Raw genomic sequence first — 8780 nt, forward strand, 5'->3', positions numbered from 1 at the left:
TCTCTCTCTCTCTCTCTCTCTCACTCACACACACACACACACACACACACAGCATGAGTAACAGGAAAGAAAGAGAGCCATGTTTCCGTTGGAGAGAAAAACAGGGGGAGCTAACTTTACAAATGAGTATTTCCAAACTCTGAATAGATGGAAATTTCTGGAATTAGACTGTAGGCCTACAGTAGGTGTTTTTCCCTTCTCTCCAGGCTGCTTGAAAGGGAACACATTTCATTACCCTGCTAATAGCTGGTAGTGAGAAACTGTACACTCGTTAAAATAATTTGATGATATAATAAATGACTTTTGAGGCAATTAAGCATGCTTTCAACACCATGGAGGATCCCATACAATCAACGATCCAGGCTACTTTTTAATGAAACACAAACAAAATCTGACAGATACCAAACAGACAAACTATTTGACTTCACCAAAATTAACAAATGCTTTCCATCCAAATGGTTGTAAGAAACATCCCGTGGAAGCCTGTAAACTCCTCCAACGGGTTAGCAAATATGAAGTTCATCTCATTCACTGTGTCCACACATTTATCACCATAGAAGGTGACGAGTGACATGCTAAGTGAGGAGGGCTAGTGGAATAAGCCAGGCTATTGCCCAGGCAAGTCCTCATTTTACAGAGTCAGCAAAAGGTTAGGTTATAATAGCCTTACTGTCAGGCTGGTGACCCAAGCTATTATCTTCAGACCACTAGGTCTGCATTTCTCCATCAGATCATCCAGCCTGTTTATTTATAGCTGGATAGACATTTAGCAACGCCTAGTTAGCCGCTATAGTCCTTTGTGCTCTGAGACTCATGTACACCTTAATGAAAACATGTACCACGGCATGGTATATCTATATCTATCGGCAGACTGTGATGCTAATGAGTTGCCGTGGTCAAAAAAAAAGTTGCATTCGTTCAACTCGATTTCCAGCAGAAAGCTCTTACAACAAGCTTGGGCAGGACACGTTTGTAAAACAGTTTATAATCAGGCTACATGCTGAGATCCAAAACTGTAGGCTGTGTTTCTTTTGCAAAACTACGACCCCTTAAAGACTGCCATGAACAACCCGTGCCGAGATGGAAACACTGCACACAAATGTCTGTGGTGATCCAAACCTTTAGAGCATCCACAGCTAATGACTTTTTAGAGTCTTTATTGCGCCTCACTATCGATTATGCGCTTGTTCACACACTTCACTAATAAAGAGTATTTGGTTTCTTGCTATGCTTTTTTATTCAAGTTTTTTCCTCCCAAAGAGGTAATAAGAGCAGAGTCAGCCTTTCATAAAACGATTCAAATGCAAAATTATTTAAAAAAAAATATATATATACATGTTTAAAGAAATTCTCCTCGTGTTTGGCAACTGTTTGACATAGGCCTGGCCCCATTTCCTGTGATTGCCATAGGGGCTGTACAGGTCTACGCATCCGGCGCTTTCAAGGGCTAGCACTGATGCTTTCGGAGAGAGAGGCAGTGGTCAGGGCTTCCACTTCAGAGGGATTATACAAGATATGTCCCTCATTAAGACTGCATGAAGCACTTGCTAATTACAGAGCAGGGGACTTACTCACATCAGAGCTCTAATCGCCGTCAAAGCTTTCAAAACTAGGGCAAAATAAAACTGTTCAATATCTCCCACGAGTCGCAATCTATCAAACCAATTTTAACTGAAACAATTTGTCCACGAAATAGGTGAAAGTCCGGTCTGACGGTCACACCCATGTCAAGTGATCCACCTTCACATACAAATGAAAATAAAACAAAGAAAATAGGCCTACATGCTATTGATTTTACACAGAAAGTCGAAGACCATTCCCTGTTCTGCAACTAACTCTCATATCTCAGGAATTAAGTGAACACAGCTCAACTGAAATCCAACTGACAGGAAACTTAACATCTATTTTTCTTCTATTAACAGAGCAGCTGACAGAGCAGCAAAGACAAATCTATAAGAGCCGCTGAACAGACAGGAGAGGAGAGAAGGCACTTACTGCTGCAGTTTCCCACCACCAGAACAGTCTCGAGTTTTACAGTGCCGGCAGAAGCTGACCTCACTCTGTTCTATTCTCTCTCTCTCTCTCTCTTTCTGTTTTTCTCTCTCGTCCTCTCCTTTCCTCCCACTTCCTCCCAGCGCCCACACCAAGCTCCACCACCACACCCCAGATGGTATGCACCATACTGCAGTACAATTCCCTATTTTTTTCCCTTTTGAAGAGAACTGAAGAATGGAAAAAAAAAAAACGAATCGGAGAATCTATCCTCCTCCCACCTCAATGTGGTGTTCCGCACTGCCTCTCCGTCTCTCTCTCACACACACACATATACACACACGCGCGCACACACGCACACACACTCTCTCTCTCTCTCTGTGTCTCTCCTCTCTCTATCTCTCTCTCTTCCCCCCTCTGTTTTCTTTTTCTTTCCCTTCAAGAGGCACCTGGTGCGGCGATCGGACTCCTCCCGTCTCAGCTAGCGACCGCGTGAGCTGTTGTCATTCCCCCCGTGGAGTCGAGTGCCGGAGGCCCATGCCTAGGATTTTCTCTCGCAGCAGCAACAGCGCAGGAAACACGAGTGGCCGATCTGCTGCTCAACTCTCGGGCTCAAACATTTCCAGCCAGGCCCTCTCCCTCCCACCGGCCCCCTCCCCTCCGCACCCCCTCTGCTACGACCAACCCCTTCCTGCCCACCCACCTCCAGCTAAGTCCCTCCCCTGTGGTCCCCTAGCCAATAGCAATGCAGATTGCCTCTCTATGGCTTTACTGTTAGGTGCAGAGTTGCAGACAAGCAGACTGACCTTACAGATTGTGATGACAACCCTGCCTTTACTTTACTGATCTTGAAGGTATTTCCCCAATTTCATGCTCCTCTCAACAGCATTGTCTTCATTTACTTTTCCTCAACTATTTTACATGACTATTCAGGAAGGTTCAAACTAGAAAATGTAGGAAAAAGTGAAAAAAAAATAATATTTTAACAGGAAACATTACAAAAAGTAGCATATAAGTGTAATCAAACATTTTAAGAATATATCGGAATATTATCAGAATTTTAAGCATAAAGTAGAGGAGGAAAGATATTTTCAGAATTGAATTTAACCAATCTATCGCCCTCTGCTCTTTCCCCCCCACCCCTCAGTACTCTTTACATATTGTCGCAGCCATTAGGAGCCAGCGCTGAGACGGCCTCCTCCCTACCTTTACTGCCGGTAAACCCTTTCCAGCATCACGTGAGGTGGGAGGTGGAGGTGGGGGGGGGGGACAGGGAGGGGGTTTGGGATGGGGATGCAGCAGTGATGCAGAAGTGATGAGTCAGAGCCCTGTTCACGATGCTTCCACTGGAATCAATAGAACAGCTGTTGTCTCTGGCGCTTTGGGCCCTCGTTCCCGTGAGTGGACAGCAATTATGTGACAGCCCCGAGAGCTTTTACAAAGGCGACGGCGGCCGAACATTAAAACGACACACACTGGTCAAACATCAATGGGGCAAGACGTGCTCTGACCGGGCAGCTGCTGAACTAACCCTAGTAACCCCTCAGGCTAGCTTCAGAGCTTAAAGCCTTTCACTGGGTGATAATGGACCATTTGGGGGGGGGGGTCCACCTACCTCTGTCCAAAAACATCAGCTCGTCATCATACAAGGTGGGCACTCACCAGACAGTTCAACGGTACGGACGTATGAATATTTTATTAGCAAAAATCTTTCAGCACGACAACGACTGGTCACATCACTTCTCAAAAGGTCATTTAAAATCACTGCAGTACAACCACTATTCAACGAATAGCTTGAACAAGCAAACGTCAAATGTTCGATTGATTTCTACGTGCCCCATATCACTCCACAACAATGCAGTCATCTAATCCATATGCCTGTGAGGTCATGTTCTCAATGTGGCACAAAGCAAAAGAAGTCTCCAACAGGAAGAAAACAGTTGCCTCCAGAACAAAACATCCAGGCGTTACTTCCTTCCTCCAAGCTATCCACACCCAAACTCACGTCCTGGTTGACCCTTCACCACATGTTGGCCCAGCAAAGGATTACTTTGGCTACATTTCTCATCTCCAAATGAGACATCCATTAGTCAATTATCTGATAGAAACATGATGTGTAGGTGAATATGCCATAATGGCGCGGACAGCTAGCCCAGGTGAACCAAGACGAACCTGTTTTCTGAATTAAAATCTGAATTTGCTCTGCCGGTCTGCCTGGAGACTTTCCCACTGAATCTGATTTTCAAATCACCAAAAACCAAGGAACCAATTATAACGGCTTATCAAGCATGGGACAGCTTTACTATGATGACAGACAAGGGAGTGCAGTTAGCAGTGCTGTTCCACACAACCATTGACTGTGCACCGATGGCATCATCGGTAAAATATATGGACAGTTTATTTTGGTATTTCATATGAAATTGAAATAATGGCATTTAAAACCTTCATTAACACGAAAGTTGTGTTTGTTAGCCTATTCTTCCGGAAAGCTTTGGCAATTGTTTAATGTAACATTGTCTCAACACATTATGATGACTTCAGCATACCTTACTACTGTAAAGTTGTTTACTTTACTCAAAGGTGTGTAATTTACTGGTATTCAAGTAGATCTGACCATGCATGACATGGGCATGACTGGCATGACAGTACTGCTGATCATAATGTCAACAAGAAATATGCAAAGCAAAACTGTATATGTTTTCAAGTATAGTAAGTCTGCAAAGTCGGCAAATATTATCCCCAGCTTCCCGTTTTAAAGGAATTCAAATGTTTACTGTAGGCCTATTGCGACTTGACATTTTGAGGCTCTAAAACATTTGTTTCTTTTAACTGTTTTATGGTATAACTGAAGGTTGGTCGAGGTAAATCTTACCAATGTATGACTTCCAGAAATGATAAGTATGAATGTTTCTGGAAACATGTCAAAACATTAAGGTAGAGCTTAAGGTATAACTTGCGAATGACAAAGTGTTAAGAAGATTTTGAGAAATGAGGCCCTGGTCTTCATTTCAATCCTTGTGAAAATGTGGTCTGGCAGTATTTACGCCTCTACATCCCATCAATCCACAGACCTATAATGTATGCAAAGTAAATGCCGTGGAAGGACAGAAAACCTTTTTACACCTTCAGCACAAGGGGAAAAAAACAGATAGAGACAGCATTGTAATAGCAATGGCCATATTTTAAAGAAAAACGCTAACAAGGTTACAAAAAAAGTTCTGCAGTCCATACGGTTCTGCAGAGGCAATAAAAAAACACCCTTTTAAAATGACAACCTTGACATGGACATAGCCAGGTGCTCTGGCTTCATCCCAAGAAAACATGATGCAGGAGATAAACTACAGAGTTCGAGCGGAGATCTTACATTTCCAGGCAGAGCATAATTTATAGCAGTGGGCCGATTTCAAAAAGTAAGCATATACCTTAGAAGGCAATGTAGCACACTTAGAGGAAGTCTATGTTATCCAGCGTGTAATTACAGTGGCATGTCATTTCAACTGAAAGACTAGCTGTGCTATCATCACACAGACATACTCAATAACAACATAATAATTCAACTATTACAACATGTTATGGTTCCAATAACTGTGAACATTCAGTCTATCATTTGCCACTAACAGCAGACAGCTACAGTATTCTGCAACCGGACAAGGGGCCCAATAAAAGGAGAGGAGAAGAGGGAAACAACACAGCAGCAGTTCCCCTGAGGTCTGAGAGACAGAGCTCTACCACAGGGAAAATAAATATAAATAAATAAATACATACAAATCCCACTGGCTGAGAGCGTGGATGACATCTCTTGTCTGTTTGATGATCTGCTGTCTAACAACACAGTCTGAACCATTAAATACAAATCCTTGTTTTTACCATAATTGTGCATTTTAAAATGCACCTTTAAACATGGCTGTGCACGTAATGATTCTACAAATCTAGCGTTAAAAGAAACCGCCATCTGAGAAAATGATGCAGTGTTTTTAAAAATACCTTGTTAGTTCTGTAGTAACGCAATCATTTCCACATTTGTTCAATTTAAAAGAATGACACAAAGATGCTGTGAAACAGCAGCATCATAAAATCGATCATGAGGTTCTGCCTACTCAGTGCTAGCTGTAGACTAATTAAATATCCAGTTGCAGTGTTCAGTTTCTTCAAGGAAGCCCTGTCAGTAACCATTACACTCTGGTTTGGTCAACACGTTAATCAAACCAGAACAAAACCTATTTATTCGTCTTTCACAAAACAAAAACACAAACAAGAATTATTCCGTCAAATAAAGAATAAGAAAGATGAGCCAACCAAAAGGTGTAGCATTCACTGTTCCATGATACAATGTGTCAAGTCCGCAATTAGAGTTTCCAAGGATACTGCTGAGGACAACACACCAGAGGATGTCTCTGAATCTAATCTCAAGTAAGTTCAGATGCAAATCAGATTCAAGAGATCTCTTTGTGTAGGATATGACCCCTGAATACATAGAAAACTGCCCCCCATACCAACAACCATTGAACTCATTCTGCTCTGTAATGGGGAGAGAGACATTGTGCAAGAAAATACATTTAATATGTATGCATTATAATAATATGCATGGCCCACTCTCTGTAAACAACTAGGAGTATCTGGATATCAGATAGGCCTAAAGGAATTAAACTTCTATTTGGGTCATCCATGCATTAAGATTTATTAAGACTTACCAAAGCATCTTAACATACATCCTATTTCATAATTTCTTCTCAGCAATTCCATAATAAGCCTATCCGTTCGCTCATTAATGTCTGAATATTACTGCCACGCTATCATGCAATACTTCTACCTGGTTACATTTTGTTTGTTACAGTCACCATGTACTGTAGTCAACATTGTTTGGCTGTCAACACAGTGTTGGCAGTTTTAGTTGTTTTGATACCTCTGACACTATGTTGCTCAATGATAGTCCGCGTCTGAAGGGCACTCGTGCATCGTAATAACTGAGATAGGTACAGTATCTCCATGGACATTTCTCTTTCCCAGTCTGTTTGTACGACACTTGGGAATCACAGCAAATGATGCAACAAATGTCTAATAAGTGGTTGCAAAGCTAGTGGGATATTTCTTAAAGACTATGCATGATCTCAAACTGACAGTCCGAGACCACATGGACGCCTTTTAGCTAATGCATATGCATATGTGGGATCGAATGTAATCATCAAGTGACTGTTTTAGTGTAAAAGATTATTTAAAGTAAATAGTTATTTTTTTAGGCTACAAATGTACATAGTAATGTTAGATGTCCGCTTTCATTAACTTGTGGAACAACCGCAAATCTATATTAACGTTTACGCAGGTATAAAAAAAAAAAAAAAAAAAAAAGAAAGAAAGAAAGAAACAGTGCCAGAGACACCGCATGCTAATTAGTCCGTCAAGTCCACAGTCTGCCGGCGTGATTTTCAAGCAATGACGACATACTAACAAACACGACACCAAGGAGCACTTCGTTCTTTCCCCATCTAACTTGCCGTTAAATGGCATGGCTGATATAACGTCATCATAACGAAGTTAAGGACAAGAGGAAAATGTAATTCATTGCTTACATTAGCCTGCCACAGAGAATGAATTTCACGCATGCATCTGATCCATAGATATCTTGCTAGCTATGAGGATACCTTCTACGTTAAAGCATAATTTATGTGTCAGCATAACTTAGCTGCTAAATGTATGAGCTATCTAACTGCTAACAGTAGCGAAGTCTGGCATCTTCACTCCAAGTTCATTACCTGGTTACGCGAGTGCTTACGCATGTGGATGAGCTCGCTATTCTAGTTCATTTCTCCACAAAGGCAGGCTATAATTAATGAAGAGCCATCATAACACATGTCAAATAAAGGTAGCTAACAGTTAGCTGACTTAACGTTACCTGCTTACCTGACCACCATGACCTGCGGCTTCTGGTATGTATCACCAACAGACAGTAGCTAGCTCGCTACCTTGGAGTGAGTTTGGTCGACGGTCTCGTTTAACAAGTCCTCAAGTGACGAGCAAAGTGGGATGTATTAAGGCTGTAGTGACCTGAACCCCAAAATTCATGTGGAGTTAAGGAAACTATTTTTTTCAGAGAGGTGCAAAGATTTACCTCCAGCTACTGTTACTTTGCTGTAAGGCGGCGCGAGCAACAAGCTCTCTGACAGCTGGGAGGAGAAATAATGTAGTTAAGGGGTATATATTTTGTAAATGAATAATTACCGATGTAATAATAGTGATATATGATTATATCTCTGCGCTATAATCCATTAATATAGTAGTTATACAATACAATGCCAATGTGTGCTGTGCACAGGAGAAAATCGTAGTTTAAAGGAAAATATCAAAAGATGGTACCACCCTATTACAGTCCAACTTGGAATGCTCCTAATGAATGTCAGTATCCCGGGAAGGGCAAGGGTCTGCTTGTTGCCTTGGAAACAACCATGAATCTCCCGGGGTAGAATGGATGTAGGCTACCCTGATTTTAATCAACAAGTATAAAAATGGCAAAGAAGTCCTTCATCCGGCAGATTAATGTTTTCAAACATTGATCTTGTAGTAGGCTTCTAAATGAACACGTTAATACACAACAGGTGTTGTAACCTTCGACCAGTTATTAGAAAGTGAAAGTTGTCGGTCGCTGAAAGAGAGATAACTACCTTGCATAGCTAGCACTAACGTTAAGGTAACTTACGTAGCATCTAACATATTTAGCCTACTTTTAGTGGCCATTTACTCTAACCAATTAACGTTAGTCTTTAAAAGTCATTACTGTTATTTCAATATTATTT

General features: G+C 41.5%; 1 protein-coding gene across 10 annotated transcripts in view; it reads right to left on the reverse strand.

Moving 5' to 3' along the window:
• Positions 1-8099, reverse strand: part of mbnl2 (muscleblind-like splicing regulator 2) — a 57711-nt gene extending 49612 nt beyond the window's left edge. For 7 of the 10 annotated variants that reach the window (XM_062527181.1, XM_062527177.1, XM_062527179.1 and 4 more), the window contains exon 1: positions 2442-2612. The gene's annotated coding sequence lies outside the window, so the exon portion shown is untranslated. The other 3 variants (XM_062527172.1, XM_062527174.1, XM_062527173.1) reach the window with 3 other exon arrangements.
• Positions 8100-8780: the final 681 nt, after the last annotated feature.

The sequence above is a fragment of the Sardina pilchardus genome, chromosome 23 (assembly GCF_963854185.1).
Source record: "Sardina pilchardus chromosome 23, fSarPil1.1, whole genome shotgun sequence".
NCBI lineage: Eukaryota > Metazoa > Chordata > Actinopteri > Clupeiformes > Clupeidae > Sardina > Sardina pilchardus.